Source organism: Suricata suricatta, chromosome 13 (assembly GCF_006229205.1).
Source record: "Suricata suricatta isolate VVHF042 chromosome 13, meerkat_22Aug2017_6uvM2_HiC, whole genome shotgun sequence".
Classification (NCBI taxonomy): Eukaryota; Metazoa; Chordata; class Mammalia; order Carnivora; family Herpestidae; genus Suricata; species Suricata suricatta.
The window spans coordinates 37010589-37026028 of record NC_043712.1 but is presented as its reverse complement, the minus strand read 5'-3'; the positions used below and the strand labels follow the sequence as shown (position 1 = coordinate 37026028).

General features: G+C 39.9%; 1 protein-coding gene and 1 pseudogene across 3 annotated transcripts in view; one reads left to right on the top strand and one right to left on the bottom strand.

Annotated features, from left to right (window-relative positions):
- Window positions 1-4: 4 nt before the first annotated feature.
- Window positions 5-411, bottom strand: LOC115277022 (annotated as a pseudogene).
- A 4214-nt stretch (window positions 412-4625) lies between these two features.
- UBAP1 (ubiquitin associated protein 1) overlaps window positions 4626-15440 on the top strand; it is a 53261-nt gene continuing 42446 nt past the window's right edge. For 2 of the 3 annotated variants that reach the window (XM_029919451.1, XM_029919449.1), the window contains exon 1: window positions 4626-4706. The gene's annotated coding sequence lies outside the window, so the exon portion shown is untranslated. Of the gene's footprint in view, window positions 4707-4994; window positions 5082-15440 lie in introns of all 3 variants that reach the window. The other variant, XM_029919450.1, reaches the window with a different exon arrangement.

Below are 15440 nucleotides of genomic sequence, written 5' to 3'. Positions count from 1 at the left end.
CCGATTAGGTCTCGGTTTCCTCATTGCTCAGCAGCATGCTGGGGATCCCACGACTGATGGGAAACAGACGTCCAGACTCTGGGCACTGCAGGGTGCCCTTCAACACATCCACCTCCAGCAGCACGTGGTGCATCTTCTTCAGAAACTTCTCGTCATGCTCATACCCTTCAATCTGCTCTTTGGGTACCTCGACCAGGTGCAAGGTATTCGCTGCCTCCAGAAGCACCGCCCACTCCACCTTGGGTATCATAGGTGCCACGAATTCAGGGTTGAGCTCCACGGGATTGATGGGGACCTCGGTGGCCTGGAGGCACAGAGGGAAGCCACGGGGTCCCACTCCCCACACATGCAAGCTCAGCAGATTGTGAGTGAGCAGCTTCATGTCGCCAAAATGGCGAGACTTGAGTTCTTAATTGTTACCTTGAGCTTCTAGGGAGGGGCAAATGATTTCAACCTGACCTCTAAGATTCTAAGGATTTATCCAGACTTTCCTCTTTAGTTTCCCAGGAGAAAAGCTGCCAGTGACTTTATTTATAGCCTTAGAACTGTTAAACCCAAGCCAAGCCTCTTCCTACTTGTTCTCTCCAGCCTTATTTTCCTCTGCTCTCCTACATATACCCATACTGATTCTGAATTTTCATGGAACTTTCTTGAATCCATGCCTGTGCCTAAACTGCTTCCTTCTCATTGCTTTAGGGACCCTTCATTCTCTACCTGTTCTTTAAGGTCTTACTAAATCCTTCAATTTTCCATGCAGTCCTCCTTTATTTCTCAAGTCTACCCAAACTCTCTCCTCTCTTTGCTTCTGAGGTATAGAATGTGTTACCTAGGAAACTCACATAATTTTCTTCCAGGTACTATCATTACCTGTAGACCTGGCTGATTCCTTCACTTGACCTCCTCAAGAGTATCTCTGTAGACTCATGGTGTCTGGCATATGGTCAGACTAAGTAAATGCTGGATGGCTAAAGATTGAGAGCTGGCTGTCTTTCCTGTCTCTGCTCTTAAACACGCCAAAAGCCTAGTGTATGAAGTGGAGGGAAAAAAGAAAGTAAAAGTGGGAGGAGTACAAGCTGATGCCCTTTGGTGGGGAGTGCTGCTTCTAGACACGGGTGTGCTGGCACTGGGAAGGAAAGACACAGGGCCGGGCTAGTGGAGGACTGGTAATCTTGTTCATCTTCTTTTGGCCCCAAGAGAATTACCATCGGTATTCACACAAGGAAATTGTCAAGTATGAGTCACTTCTAGGAAGGTGAAGTATTTGTTTCTCCAGCTAATGTCCTTACTTCATTTCCATTTCTTAAGAATGGGTTGTGTCTGGGGCACCTTGGTGGTTCTGTCAGTTGAGTGTCCAATTCTTGATTTCAGCTCAGGTCTTGATCTTAGGGTCATGAGTTCAAGCCCTAAATTGGGTTCCATACTGGGTGGGGAGCCTACTTAAAAGAAAAAATATATACAATGAGTTGTGTCCATGGGGGACAGGGAGACATAGCAGGCTAGCCCAGGAGTAGATGGTCAGAAGCCTGATCCCCACTTAAAGCAAGAAGGCAGAGAAGGAAAAACTATTTTATCAGGAGATCTAGACTGGTGGGGAAATCTCAGGAAGTCCTTATATGTTGGAGGAGGCTTGTCTCTGGTCTCAGGGAGTCGTACTCTAAGAGGCGCAGGCCCAGACCTCCAAAGGTTTTTCCCTTCCTAATCCTCCTTGACACCATAGTCTTTCTTTTCCTCTTTTAATTTAAATTTCTTTTTTTTTAAAGTTTATTTTGAGAGAGAGAGAGAGAGAGAGAGAGAGAGAGAGAGCGAGCTCCTGCACAGGCAGGTGAGGGGAAGAGAAAAGGAGACAGAATCCTAAGCAGGTTCCACGTCATCAGCACGGAGCCCGATGGGTGGCTTGTACTCACAAACTGTGAGATCATGATTGGAGTCAAGATTAAGAGTCAGATGTTTAACCAATTGAGCCACTCAGGCACCTGGCACCACAGTCTTCTAATTCATTTTCTACTTCTCTTGTCACTACTTTTCCATCTCCTTCCCTGCTTCCTCTTCCATGCTCTATTTGTCAGTGTTCCAAGGGGTCCTATCCTCAGGAATTTTAATTAACCTGGTTTTCCATTCTTCTAGCCAAACCTGCAAGAATTTGAGGTCAAAAACCTTAAAGTCATCCTTGGGTCTTTTCATTTCCATTGTGCATCAAATCTGGGAGCAAATTCTTACTGCTCTACCTTCAAAATGTACTCAGAACCTAGGCTTTTATTTTTTACATTTTTTTTTTTTATTTTTGAGAGACAGAGCATGAACAGGGGAGGGGCAGAGAGAGAGACACAGAATCCAAAGCAGGCTCCAGGCTCCGAGCCAGAGGTCAGCACAGAGCCCAATGCGGGGCTCGAACCCACGAACTGTTGGATCATGACCTGAGCCGAAGTCAGATGCTCAACTGATTGAGCCACCCAGGCACCCCAGAACCTAGGCATTTCTAACCAGTTTCACTGCTACGATAACTCTACAGTTCTATTTAGGACTATCATTTCCTGCTTGGAGTACTGCAATAATCTTAAAATGGTCTTTCTTCTTACACCCTTGCCTTTCTTTAGCTTATGCTCAGTGAATAGTTAGAGTGATCCTGCTAAAAAGAGCATTTCCCTTCTCTGCTGAAAACTCTCCAATGGCTTTCAGCTCACTTAGAGTAAAAGCCAAGTCCCTAAAATGATCTACAGAACCCTATGTGATTTAGTCCCCTGTTACTTCTCTGACTTCATCTCCCAGTATTCTCCTCTTTGTTTACTTCATTCTAGCTACACTGGGCTGTATACTGTTCCTAGAACATAGGTGAGCTTCCAGTTCTGGACCTTTTACTTGGTGTTCTCTTGAGTTGGCATTGTCTCCTCCTAAATATCTGCAAGTCTTTCACTTTTACTCAGATGTCACCTTTCTCTGGCCATCCTTTATAAGTTTCAACCTTGGATACCATCTATCTCCTTTCCTCTGCTTTATTTTTTCTTAACACCTATCATCACTACTCTTAGTCATTTTCCTCTAGAAGATAAGCTCTGTGAGACAGGAATTTTGGGGGAAGGGAGTCTCTTTTATATACCCCTCTATCCCCAGCGTATAGAACAGTGCCTGGTATATTGCAGGCACTCAGTAAATGCTTGTTGAATGATGAATGAAAAGTTTAATTGCTCAAGGAGTATCAGTATACTACACATGTGTACTCCTTACCTCTTTCTAATTTCCAAGTTTACATTCCCTCCCGAACATTTTTCTGGAAAATTTGCCATCATCTTAATTTGGACAGCTGAACTCATTATATTATTATCTCCTATAGCACTTCAATAAACCTTACTTCTTTTTTTGTTTCTCTACATGGGAATGTTATTGACTCAATCTCCTAAATCTTGGCTCAGTTCATCCTCTGGTCTCCATCCCTGCTGTCTCTGCTTTACTTCAGTAGATTCAGGTGTGAATCTTTTACTTGGTGAAGTCTGCCATTAGCCTCCAGTCCATTGTATCCACTGCTACCATTTTAATTCTCCTAATGAAGCTTTGTTCAGTTCAGTAGTCTTCAACAAACCTTCTGTGGTTGCCCATTATTTGTTGTATTAATCCAGAATTGGTGATTTGCTATTCTCTGCTTATTTTAACCTCCCTCTTCTATAATGCCCACTTTCTTTCACTGTGAGTTAAAACTGCTGCACCCCTCAAAGTACAAACATTATCTTCTCTGGAGCTCTGAAGAGAAAACAGGGTTGAAGAATTAGGCATAAGAGCGCACACATTATGTATGGAGAAAGTGTAGAGATGTGAATCTTTCCTAATCCCTTAGTCAAAAGCCATTTTGTCCAGAGCAATTAATGCACCTGTTAGGCCATTATCACTCTCTGATTTTTCCTTGAGTTAACTATGCTTCTATTTCTCTCACCAAATAGGAACTTTTGGGAACAAAGATTCATCTCATGCAGTTATGGATCCTCCATGCACCGGATTCCAAGAGACACCCAATAAATGCACAAGACAGTAAATATTTGGGATTGGATTACCTAGTTTAAATCGTTGAATGTCACAACTGGAGGAAGATTTAGAAGTCATCTTTCAACCTAATCTTTGTAAATGGGGAAAGTGAGGTCCAAAAAGGGTAGGACTTATATCAGATCATTGACCCGAGACCAGAAGCCTGACATTCTCATTCCCAAGTAGGTCTCATTGGTGAGTCTTTGTGCGTCCCTTCACGATTCGAGGCTCTCAGATTCCCATCTGCGCCGCTTCTCCAGCCTCTACGCCTTAACCTCTGAGTGACACCGCCCTCCCACGCCCCTCCCGCCTTACCCCCTTTGGGTCAGCAGGGTTCGTTTGTTCCAATTGCAGCGGTCTAGGCAACTAGAGTTATTTGGCAGTAGAAGAGAGATTAGTTACGTCACCGTCGACTCCTCCCATTGGCCCAGGGAGGGTGGAGCGCGGCGACTTGACGTCCGACGCCCAAAGGGGCGGAGTGGTGAGGAGAAGGAGGAGGGAAGTAGGACTTCAACATGGCGGTTGTGGTACTGGCGGTGGCTACGGTGACGGCCTGGCCCGGGGCGGGCAGAGTTGGAGGTGGTGGCGTTCGCTCTCCCTAGGGGCCGTCAGGAGCTCAGCGGGGACCGAGCCTGGGAGGCCGGCCGACCCCAGCACCTTTCGGCTTCTGGGACGACGGCGGCAGCGGCGTTCAGGTGAGGGGGGCCTTCCGCTGGGAGAAGGGGAGAGGGGCGGAGTTGGGGGAGGGGACCGGTACCGGGAGACTGATGGGGGAGGGTTCCCTGGGAAGAGGTTGGAGGCCGAGCCGGAAGAAAGGAGCTACAGCTGAGGCAGTAGGAGGGAGAAGGGGCCAGAAATCCGTGACTTGGGAGGATTCTGGGAGAAAGGTCGGAGTGAAGGGACCCGAGTTGAAAGGGCGGAAGGCAGATGGGATGCGGAAAATGAGTTCGGATTAAGGGAATTAATACCTTACTGGAAGACAGGCGCAGTAGATGTCTATCTGGCTGGAGTGAGAGCTCGGTGGGATTTAGAAGATGTTGTGGAGGAGGATCCAGGTTTTAGCAAAGAAGGTGAGTGATCTGGAGTTGATGGTGAGCTGGGGAAGTGAGATGCAGATTTAGTTCTCCCTGAGCCGCCGGGATTAGGCAGAAAGGGAGGAAACTGGAGCCTGGGTGAGGGGCCTTTGGGGATGTCTTTGACATTGTCTGGTCCTCTCCAGTGTGTTTTGCCTCTTTTGTTTATTTCTTGGGTGGAGACTAACCTGTATAGTCCACCTGGGCCTCAGAAACAGTCCCAAATCTTTCCTGTGGAACATCAAGTTATACTTCATTTATTTGATCTCTGTCAGGGATTAATGACTTTTGATTGTCTCCACACGTAGTTGTTTCCATACTTGTCTTTTAAACGTATGGCTGGGCATGAAAATACACTTTATATTAAACTGAAATAAAAATTTGATAGTTTTTAAACACCACGCAGTGTTAGAAAACCAGATTTGGTAACTTAGTTGACTATTAAATACTTTCTGTTCTAACCCCACTTACTAGTGTTTTCTCTTTCCGCAGTTTTGATTATTAGCATTTGAAAAATTGGATAGACATCATGGATGTTTCTCTTTGGAATTTTGTCATACTTGATGGTGGAAAAAGCAGGGCACTTAGTCTAGATAGCTAGTTCTTGTTAATGTTCCAAACTAGTTAAAGGAAGTTTATGTATTATCACAAAAAGTGTAGTTTTCAAAGTCTAAAAGAATTACATTTTCTGCATTAACCTATAAAGTGGAATTGTATAAATTAAATTTTTATTAGTAATCCATTCTTTGTAGTTTTTCTGTTATTTATTTAACATTTAATGCCTACTGTGTGTTGCATAGTCACTCATTCTCATTATGGAAGTGGGACAATTAATGTTTCTCTGGTGAGCATCTCTATCACTGCACAGCAAATACCTTACTTGCTGTGGCCTCATTGGAAGAAAAAGTGTCACTTTAGAAATGAAGACAATGGAAGAAAATTAAAGTTTGTGGGTATAAGAAGTTCCTGAAATTTTCTTTTGTTTAGAATTTGTCTCGTGACCTCATCATGACATAGTTTATGTGTATCTGAAAGATTTTATTTAAATTATTTTTATTAAATTAAAAACGTTTTTTTTAAAGTAGCCTACATGCAATGTGGGGCTTGAACTCACAACCTTGAGATCAAGAGTCTCATCCTCTATCGCCCAAGTCAACCAGGAGCCCCTGAAAGTTTTTATTTTATTAAAAAATTTTTACATGTTTATGTATTTTAATAGAAACCGTGAGCAGGGGAAGGGGCGGGGAGAGAGAGAGAGAAAGAGAAAGAGAATATTCCAAACAGGCTCTGCATTGTTAGTGCAGAACCTGACGGGTTGAACTTGTGAACCATGAGATCATGACCTGAGTCGAAACCAAGAGCTGATGCTCAACTGACTGAGCCACCCCAGGTGCCCTTGAAAGGTTTTATTTTTTATTTTTATTTTGAAGAAGACAGTATCCTGATGTGATAATATTAGGTCTGTAGACAATTCTTATCAGCGGTTATTAGGCCATATTTCTTAGACTGGCAAATGTTAATTTTGTTCATCTTTTGTATACTGAATGTGGAAAGGTACTTAAAATAATGATTCCTGAAGTTTAATTCAGTGACTAAAATCCTTTTGAGTATTTGCAGCATTACAAGTGTATTTTCATAACCCCAGAGTATAGATAGCCAGTATTATAAAGTTTTCCTGATCTCTAAATTAATGGAATGTTTTGAATTTTTCTTTTTTTTTTTTAAAGTAAGCTCGAGGCTCAGTGGGGCTTGAACTTGAACTCGTGACCTCAGATCAAGAGTTGTGTGCCCTACTGACTGAACCACCCAGGTGTTGCTGTTTTGAGATTTTTTTTAAGTTTACTTATTTTGAGAAAGAGAAAGTGTGAGTGGGGGAGGGGCAGAGAGTGAGGAGAAAGCAAGAATCCCAAGCTTTCAGTGTGGAGCCCAGTGCAGGGCTTGAACCCACGAACCAGGAGATCATGACCTGAGCGTAAGTCAGATGCTTAACCAATTGCCACCCCTCTTGTTTTGAGATTTTTAAGATTATTTTAAATGTAAACTTTTTTCCCACAAGCAAACCAAAAAAAATCCCAATACCATCAATTCATCATTAATCAGGTAATTTTTCTTTAGATAGGCTTTTTCAGAAAGTGTGAAAATTAGTATGTAGTACCTTAAATATTAAATAGCTTATTCTTAGAATTGAAAAAACCTCAAATTGAATCTTAGAAATCAGATGAGTTTAGATTTTGGCATAGATTGGGAATCCCAATTTTGATATCACAAAGATAAGTGAAAATCTGTTATCTTTTCCAGAATCTAATAGAGTCTTCCAGTTGAAGGAAGAAGTAAGCAGGTATTCCTTTTCTAACCTGTACTGCACAATTTTGTAATATTGGAAATAATTTTAATTAAGAGTAATATTTTCCTATCAATTGAGTTGTAATTTTAGGTTTTAAAATTTTAGGTGAGATTAGCAAGATTTATAAAGGGAAATGTGCTAACATTGGGCCTATGCTAATGAGGTAGGCGTTGTTTAGCACTTTACACAATTTCTTAATCTTTGTAATGTGATTAGGTAGGCAGTTTGTGATACACATGCTTTTTAGGTGTTGAGGAAATTGAGGGTCAGTGAAGTTGAGAAATTTAAGGTTATAGCCATAAAATGTAGAGTCTGGATTAGGATTCAAATTCATTCAACTTCAATGTCCAAACTACATCTGCTACACTTTCGTCCCTCGTAAAAGCAGTCACAGGGCCGTTCTAATTCCTATCAAGTAAATTTAAAGTATAGCCACTATTTCTGGGGCACTTGGGTTGCTCATTTGGGTAAGCGCTGACTTCATCTCAGGTCTTGATCTTGTGGTTCGTGGGTTCGAGCCCTGCATTGGGCCCTATGCTGAGCCCAGAGCATGGAGCCTGCTTTGGATTCTGTTGTCTCCCTCTCTCTCTGCCTTTCTCCTGCTCGTGCTCTGTGTCTCTCTGTCTCTCAACATAAATAAACATTACAAAAAATTTAAAAAACAAAACAAAGTTGAAAAAAAAGTATGACTGCTATTTTTATTTATTATTCGTAAAATTTTTTTTTAATGTTTATATTTGAGAGAGACAGCATGATCAGAGGAGGGGCAGAGAGAGGGAGACCTAGAACTCAAAGCCATTAACTACTTGTTCTCTTTGTAGTATAGTGTAACTGGAATGATAAATAGTTCATTAAAATTTTAGTCATTAAGGACTCTAGGAGGAAATGAGTACCTTAATATTTTATACTTAGCAAAATAAACTGGATAAACTGGATAAGAGACTAAGTTTTCTTACTTATGTTGCTGTGTCAGGTTGGATGCAATTCATTAAGGGCCAAAAGACATATTTGGCAGTAGTCTGCATGTGTTCTCATAATTCTGGATTGGTCATTATCAGTTGCTTAATTGCTTACTAAACACTTCTGAGTGTTTGAGTCACTGAATTGGCTCATGGTAATTGTGCATCATGTGGTTACTGAGTCAAAAGCCACTAGTATGTGTTTTGATTGCCTCACTTCCTCAACACTTGATATTGTCAGACTTTTAATTTTTTTTCTAATCTGGTGGGTTTGAAATGATAGCTGTTGGGTTTTTATTAGCATTTCCTTAAGTTGAGCCTCTTTTCATATGTTCACTTGTTATTTGTGCTTCTTTCATGAAGTGTGTGTTCAAGTCCTTTGCCAATTTTTAATTGTTTCTCTTTTTCTGGTTGACTTTTAAGACTTCTTTATATATGTGATTTTGTGTACTAATTACTTGTTAACTTATGGGCTACAAATCTGTTTTCAATTTGTGACTTTTCATCTTTTGATAGTCTTTTGGTATTAGAAAAGTTTGTCATTTTAATGAATTGAAATTTTCATTTTTTTATGGTCTGTGCTTTTTGTATCATATTTAGGAAACCCTCTCTGCCAGACATGCTATTTTTTGTAAGTTTTTTTTTTGTTTGTTTTGTTTTAAGTAATCACTATCCCAACATGGGGCTCAAACTCAGGACCCTGAGATCAAGAATCTCATATTCTATGAACTGAGCCAGCCAGGCGCCCTAGTGCCTGAAGTATTTTAAAGCAAATCTCAAACTTTCCTGTAAATACATTGTTATGAACCTTTGGTAAGGTTTTCTTTTAAAAACAACCATCATGCTATTATCACATAGAACAATTATTAATTCCTTAATATGTCATCCATATTAAAATTTTTCTTATTGTCTTAAAAAAATGTCACTTTACAGGCAGTTTGTTCCTTTCACAGTTCAGATAAGGTCCATATTTATCACTTATTTGGCTTTTATGTCTAAGGCTTTTTTATTGTATGATAATTACCCCCTTTTCATATGATTGACTCATTGGAGAAACCAGGCCATTTTTCCTATAGGTATCTTATGTACGTTCTTGTATTTCTTTTCACTTGCTCCTCCACTTTTTGTAAATGAATGATTAGAAGCTTAATTTAATTCATGTTTTTTATTTTTATTCATTTATTAAACAATTCTTTTGTTTAAAAAAATTTTTTTTAACGTTTATTTTTGAGAGGCAGAGAAGACAGAGCATGAGCAGGGGAGGAGCAGAGAGAATACAGAATCCAAAGCAGGCTCAGGCCCTGAGCTGTCAGCACCGAGCCTGATGTAGCTGGAACTGTGAGATCATGACCTAAGCTGAAGTCAGATGCTTAACTGACTGAGCCACCCAGGTGCCCCTTTATTTTTATTTTTTGACATAGGTGGTCCCATTTGCATTACACTGGGAGGTATATAATGAATGGTTGTCCCACCTTTAGTGATTTTAGTTGTGTTCAGATGGTGTCAGTCTGATCCTTCTCTTATAAAATTTCCTGTAAATCTTAACAGGTTAGAATTCACTGTTGATATTTGAATCAGTTGCTTAATTAGAAGTTGTGAAATTGTATCATCGTGCTGTTTTTGTCATTTATGTTTTTGTAGTATTGTTCTTTCCTAAATAGCTTTCCCTCAGTAGCAGGCTTATACTGAAGTTTAGTTCCTATTGAAAGGAGTGGACGAGTATACTTACCATGATGCGCACTGAGTAATGCATAGAATTGTGGAGTCACTATATTGTACACCTGAAACTGATATAATGCTATGTTAACTATACTGAAATTAAAAACAATAAAAAGAAAATTAAAAGGACAAATCTTTTGTTCTTTTAATTACCAATTTCAAAGTAAAGAGTATAATAGTTATCTCTTACAGTAGGTTATTTTTGGGTTTTTAGTTATTTTTTGACTATTGGTTTTATAAGGATCTTTTCTTCGATTATTATCATAAACTAGGGGATATATACCATGTGTTTGAAATAATTATAGTCATCTTTTTTTCCTTAGGATTTTGTTTTTAAGTACTTTAAAATAAAAGGATTTTAAGTAATCTCTATACCTGGTGTGGGGTTTGAGCCCACAAACCCTGAGACCCAGGAGTTGCATGTTTAACTGTAGTCATTCTTTTTGATGCACAAGTTGTTTCATCTTTGATCAACCCTAACCATTTCAGATTGATAGCTTTTTGATATGAACTATTATTTTTTAAAAAATTTTCATTTAAGTAATCTCTACATCCCACATGGGGCTTGAACTCACAACCCCAGGCTCTTCCATCTAAGCCACCTGGGCGCCCCATGAACTTTAAATCTTTGAAAGATAGGGTAGCTCAGTTGGTTGGGCGTCTGACTTTGGCTCAGGTGATGATCTCACAATTCCTGGGTTCAAGCCCTGCACTGGGCTTTGTGCTGATAGCTCAGAGCCTGGAGCCTGCTTTGGATTCTGTGTCTTCCTCTCTCTGCCCATTCCCCACTCGTGCTCTTTCTCTCAAAAATAAATAAATGTTAAAAAAAATATTTGAAAGATTTCTTTCAAACACAATAGATGGCACAGTTTAATGTTACAGATTCTTCCTGTACATGTGAAAATGACCATTTCTCTAAGAGTTAATGCAGAAGTGATACCGAGAGCTCAACATGTGGGTGCTAGGAATGCTCACTAATAGTGTCTTTGCATCTACACACATTTTTATTTATTTTAAAATTTAAAAAGTTTTTATTTTTTTAAGTAGGCTCTACACACCTGAATTCACAATCCTGAGATCAAGAGTCACATGCTGTACTGACAACCAGGCAACCCTACAAACATTTTTACTTATTTATTTTTATTTTTTAATTTTTTATATATTTTTAAAATATTTATTTATTTTGAGGGAGAGAGAGAGACAGAGTGCAAGCAAGGAAGAGGCAGAGAGAGAGGGAGACACAGAGTCTGAAGAAGGCTCCAAGCTCTGAGCTGTCAGCACAGAGGACATGGGGCTTGAACTCACGAACCGTGAGATCGTGACCTGAGCTGAAGTCAGACGCTTAAGTGACTGAGCCACCCAGGTGCCCCCCTACAAACATTTTTAAAATAACAAGTTCAGGGACGCCTGGGTGACTCATCTGGTTGAGCATTGGACTCTTGATTTTGGGTTAGGTCGTGAACCCAGGGTTGTGTGATTAAGCCTGTGTCAGGCTCCATGCTGACTGTGGAGCCTGCTTAAGATTCTCTCTCTCTCTCTCTCTCTCTCTCTCTCTCTCTCTCTCTCTCTCTCTCTCTCCCCCTCTCTCTCTCTCTCTCTCTCTCTCTCTCTTTTGCCCCCTCTCTCCCTTCCCCCCTTCCCTGTGCTCTCCCTTCCCCTCCTCCTCTGGCTACTCCCTCACCTCCCCCGCCAAGCTTTCTCTCTCTCTAATAGATAAATAAAATAAACATGCAGTTGACTGTTATGTATTGATCTTACAACCTCTAATCTTGCTAAACTATTGTATTACTTTTAGTACTCTTTTGTAGATTCCAGTAGATTTTCTATAGACCATGTTGTCTATGAATAAAGACAAGTTTTACTTGTCTTTTTCCAGTCTGGATACCTTTTACTTATTTTTCTTGTCTTATTGCATTGGCTAGAACCTCTAATACAGTGCTAAATAGATGTGATGAAAGTGGACATCCTTGTCTTATTCCTAAACTTAAGGAAAATAACTTTTTTTAAATCCTTTTTTTTTTTTTACGTTTATTTATTTTTGAGAGACAGAGAGACAAAGCGTGAACAGGGGAGGGGCAGAGAGAGAAAGAGACACAGAATCTGAAGCAAGCTCCAGGCTCTGAGCTAGCGGTCAGCACAGAGCCTAGAGCAGGGCTTGAACCCACAAATTGTGAGATAATGACCTGAGTGAAGTCGGATACTCAAGCGACTGAGCCACCCAGGTGCCCCTGGTTTTTTCTTTTTAAAAAAATTATGTATGTATTTATTTTGAGTGGAGAGGAGTGAGTGGGGGAGGAGCAGAAGAAAAGGAGAGAAAGAAACCCAAGCAGGCTTCTGCTGTCAGGGTGGAGCCTGATGTGGGGCTTGGACTCAGGTTTTAAGGTTTATCCATTTATTTTTGAGAGTGCTTTTTTGCATGAGTAGGGGGCTGAAGAGAGAGAGAGGGACAGTGGATCTGAAGTGGGCTCAGCATTGGCAACAGAAATACTAGTGTGGGCCTTGAACTCATGAACCATGAGGTTATGACCTGAGCTAACTTCAAGAATCAGATGCTTAATCGACTGAGCCACCCAGGTGCCCTGTATTTATTTATTTTTGAGAGACAGTAGAGAGAGCGGGGGAGGAGCAGAGAGTAAGGAGAGAGAATCCCAACCTGGCTCAATTCAGAGCTTGATCACATGAACCATGAGATTGTGACCTTAGCTGAACTCAAGAGTTGGATGCTCAACCACCGAGGCACCTCAGAATCGATGCTTTCTTATTTGACGTTATTGGTGTTCTGATTTTTAAAGTGGGCCTGATCAAATATGGCTTTGTTGTGCTACAAGCAAGTTTTCAAACTGTTTTGCTTTTGGTGCCAATATTTCCCATTTTCCTGAAAATCATATGCACTACTTACATTATAGGTAAGTTAGCTAGATTGTACATACTTAGATAATTTGTGCATTGTGTTATGGAGTTGACAAAAATGTATTGGGAGGTGAAAAATTTTAAGATTTATGCTTACATTTATACTAGAAGTAATTCTATATTACATATAGTCCACATGTTGAACTTTTATATTTGGAATTTCTTTTTTTCTTAATTTTTTTTAAGCTGACAGCTCAGAACCTGGAGCCTGCTTCGAATTCTGTGTTTCCCTCTCTCTGCCCCTCCCCTGCTTACCCTTGGTCTCTCTCTGTCTCAGAAATAAATAAACATTAAAATAATGGGTTTCAAAAAAATTGTTTTAAAATGTTTATTCATTAAACATTTAATTCAACTCCAGGCTCTGAGTTGTTAGCACAGAGCCCAACACGGAGCTCAAACCCACAAACGGTGAGATCATGACCTGAGCCGAAGTCCGACGCTTAACTGACTAAGCCACCCAGGTGCCCCCCCAAAATTTTTAAAAATGAGTTGCTTGCTGTATGTGATGGTCTTTTGCTACCACCTTTTTTTGTTCTTTAGAGTAAGTACAAGTCATTGAAATGTGGAACTACTTTATTAAAATAATAGGAAGGTAAGGAGGTGTAAGTAGACGCTGGTGAGTAACTATTGCTTGTATTGCCTTATTTAAAATTTTTTACTGTGTATTTATTTTTGAGAGAGAGGGAGAAAAAGAGAGACAGATAGACCCTAAACAGGGGAGGGGCAGAGAAAGAGGAAAATATAGAATTCGAAGCAGCCTCCAGGAGCTGACAGCAGAGTGCCCGATGCAGGGCTTGAACCCACGAACTGTGAGATTATGACCTGAGCTGAAGTTGGATGCTTAACCAACTGAGCCACCGAGGTGCCCCATGTAAATTATCTTATTTAATCCTTATAATAACCCTCTTTAGATTCACTCCACTGTACCATTTAATTTAATTTCTTACATTATTAATCTTTTTTGGGAAGAAGAATATGTTGTTTTGTTATCAGATAGCAATTACAACCTATTTTGTTAGATACCCTAGCAAGCACCTAAGATTAATTAAAAGATTTGTGTGTTTTTTGTGTCTTTTTATTAGAAATTATTTCAGATTAAGGTTTCTCAGTTGTAAAATATAGAAGGAAGATTCTCTTGTGTACAGTAGTCCCCCCCCCCCCGCCAACCTTATCCACAAGGGGATATGTTCTGTGACCTGCGGTGAATGCCTGAAGCTGGATAGTAGTGAACCCTTTATATACTGATGGTCCCCAAATTGTAATGGTTTGACTTAGAGTAATTTGGCTTTATGATGTGAAAGCAGTATGTATTCAGTAGAAATCATACTTCAGATTTTGAATTGTGATCTTTTCCCAGGTAATGGTATGATACTCTCTTATGATGTTGGGCAGTGATAGCCAGCTGTAGCTCTTAGCAATGTGATCATGAGGGTAAACAACTGATAACACTTATAACCATTTTGTACCTACCCGGCTGTTTTCACTTTCAGTACAGTATTCAGTAAATTACATGCAATCTTCAACACTTCATTATAAAGTAGACTTTGTGTTAGATTATTTTGCCCAAGTATATGCTAATGTAAGTGTTGTGAGCACATTTAAGGTAGGCGGAGCTAAGCTATGGTGTTTAGTAGGTTCGGTGTATTAATTGCATTTTTGACTTAGGCTTTCTTTCAATTTATGATGGGTTTATTGAGATGTAACTTCATCATAAGTTGAAGAATATCTGTAGTAAGGTTTTTCTTGTATATATGTAAATATGTATGTATAACCAATTTTATTTATTCATTTAAAAAATATTTGATTTTGAGTTATCTCTACATCCAGCATGGAGGTTGAACTGAAAACCCTGAGATCAAGAGTTGTGTGCTCTACTGACAGAGCCGGCCAGATGCTCTGTGTACCTGGCTACGTATGATCAATTTTAATTTATAAATTAGGCACAGTAAGAAATTAACAAAAATAACTAATAATAAAATCGGGCAATTATGTGAATGTGGTCTCTCTCTCTCTGAGAGTATCTTATTGTACTGTACCCCCCTTCTTGTGATCACATAAGATGATAAAATGCGTGATGAAATAAAGGGAGGTGAGTGACATAGACATTGTGACTTACCTTTAGACTACTGTTGACCTTCTGATGATACATCAGGAGGAGGATCATCTGCTTCTATGAAGTTGTGCCATCTTTATATTTTTATTTCCTCTGTACTGCACAATATTCTCTTTGAGTTACAAGTTTTCAAGTTTGGTGATCAAGGCTCTGTTAGTTCTTTGTTTCCATGGGAAAAACCATTCAGATTTCTCATGACTCTAACAGAATGATGTAATCCACTGAGTATGAAGACTGTTGGAAGAACAGAAAAATTATGTTTGTGATTATTTCTCTTGGATCAGATCCATAGCCCATGGTATTATGTTTAG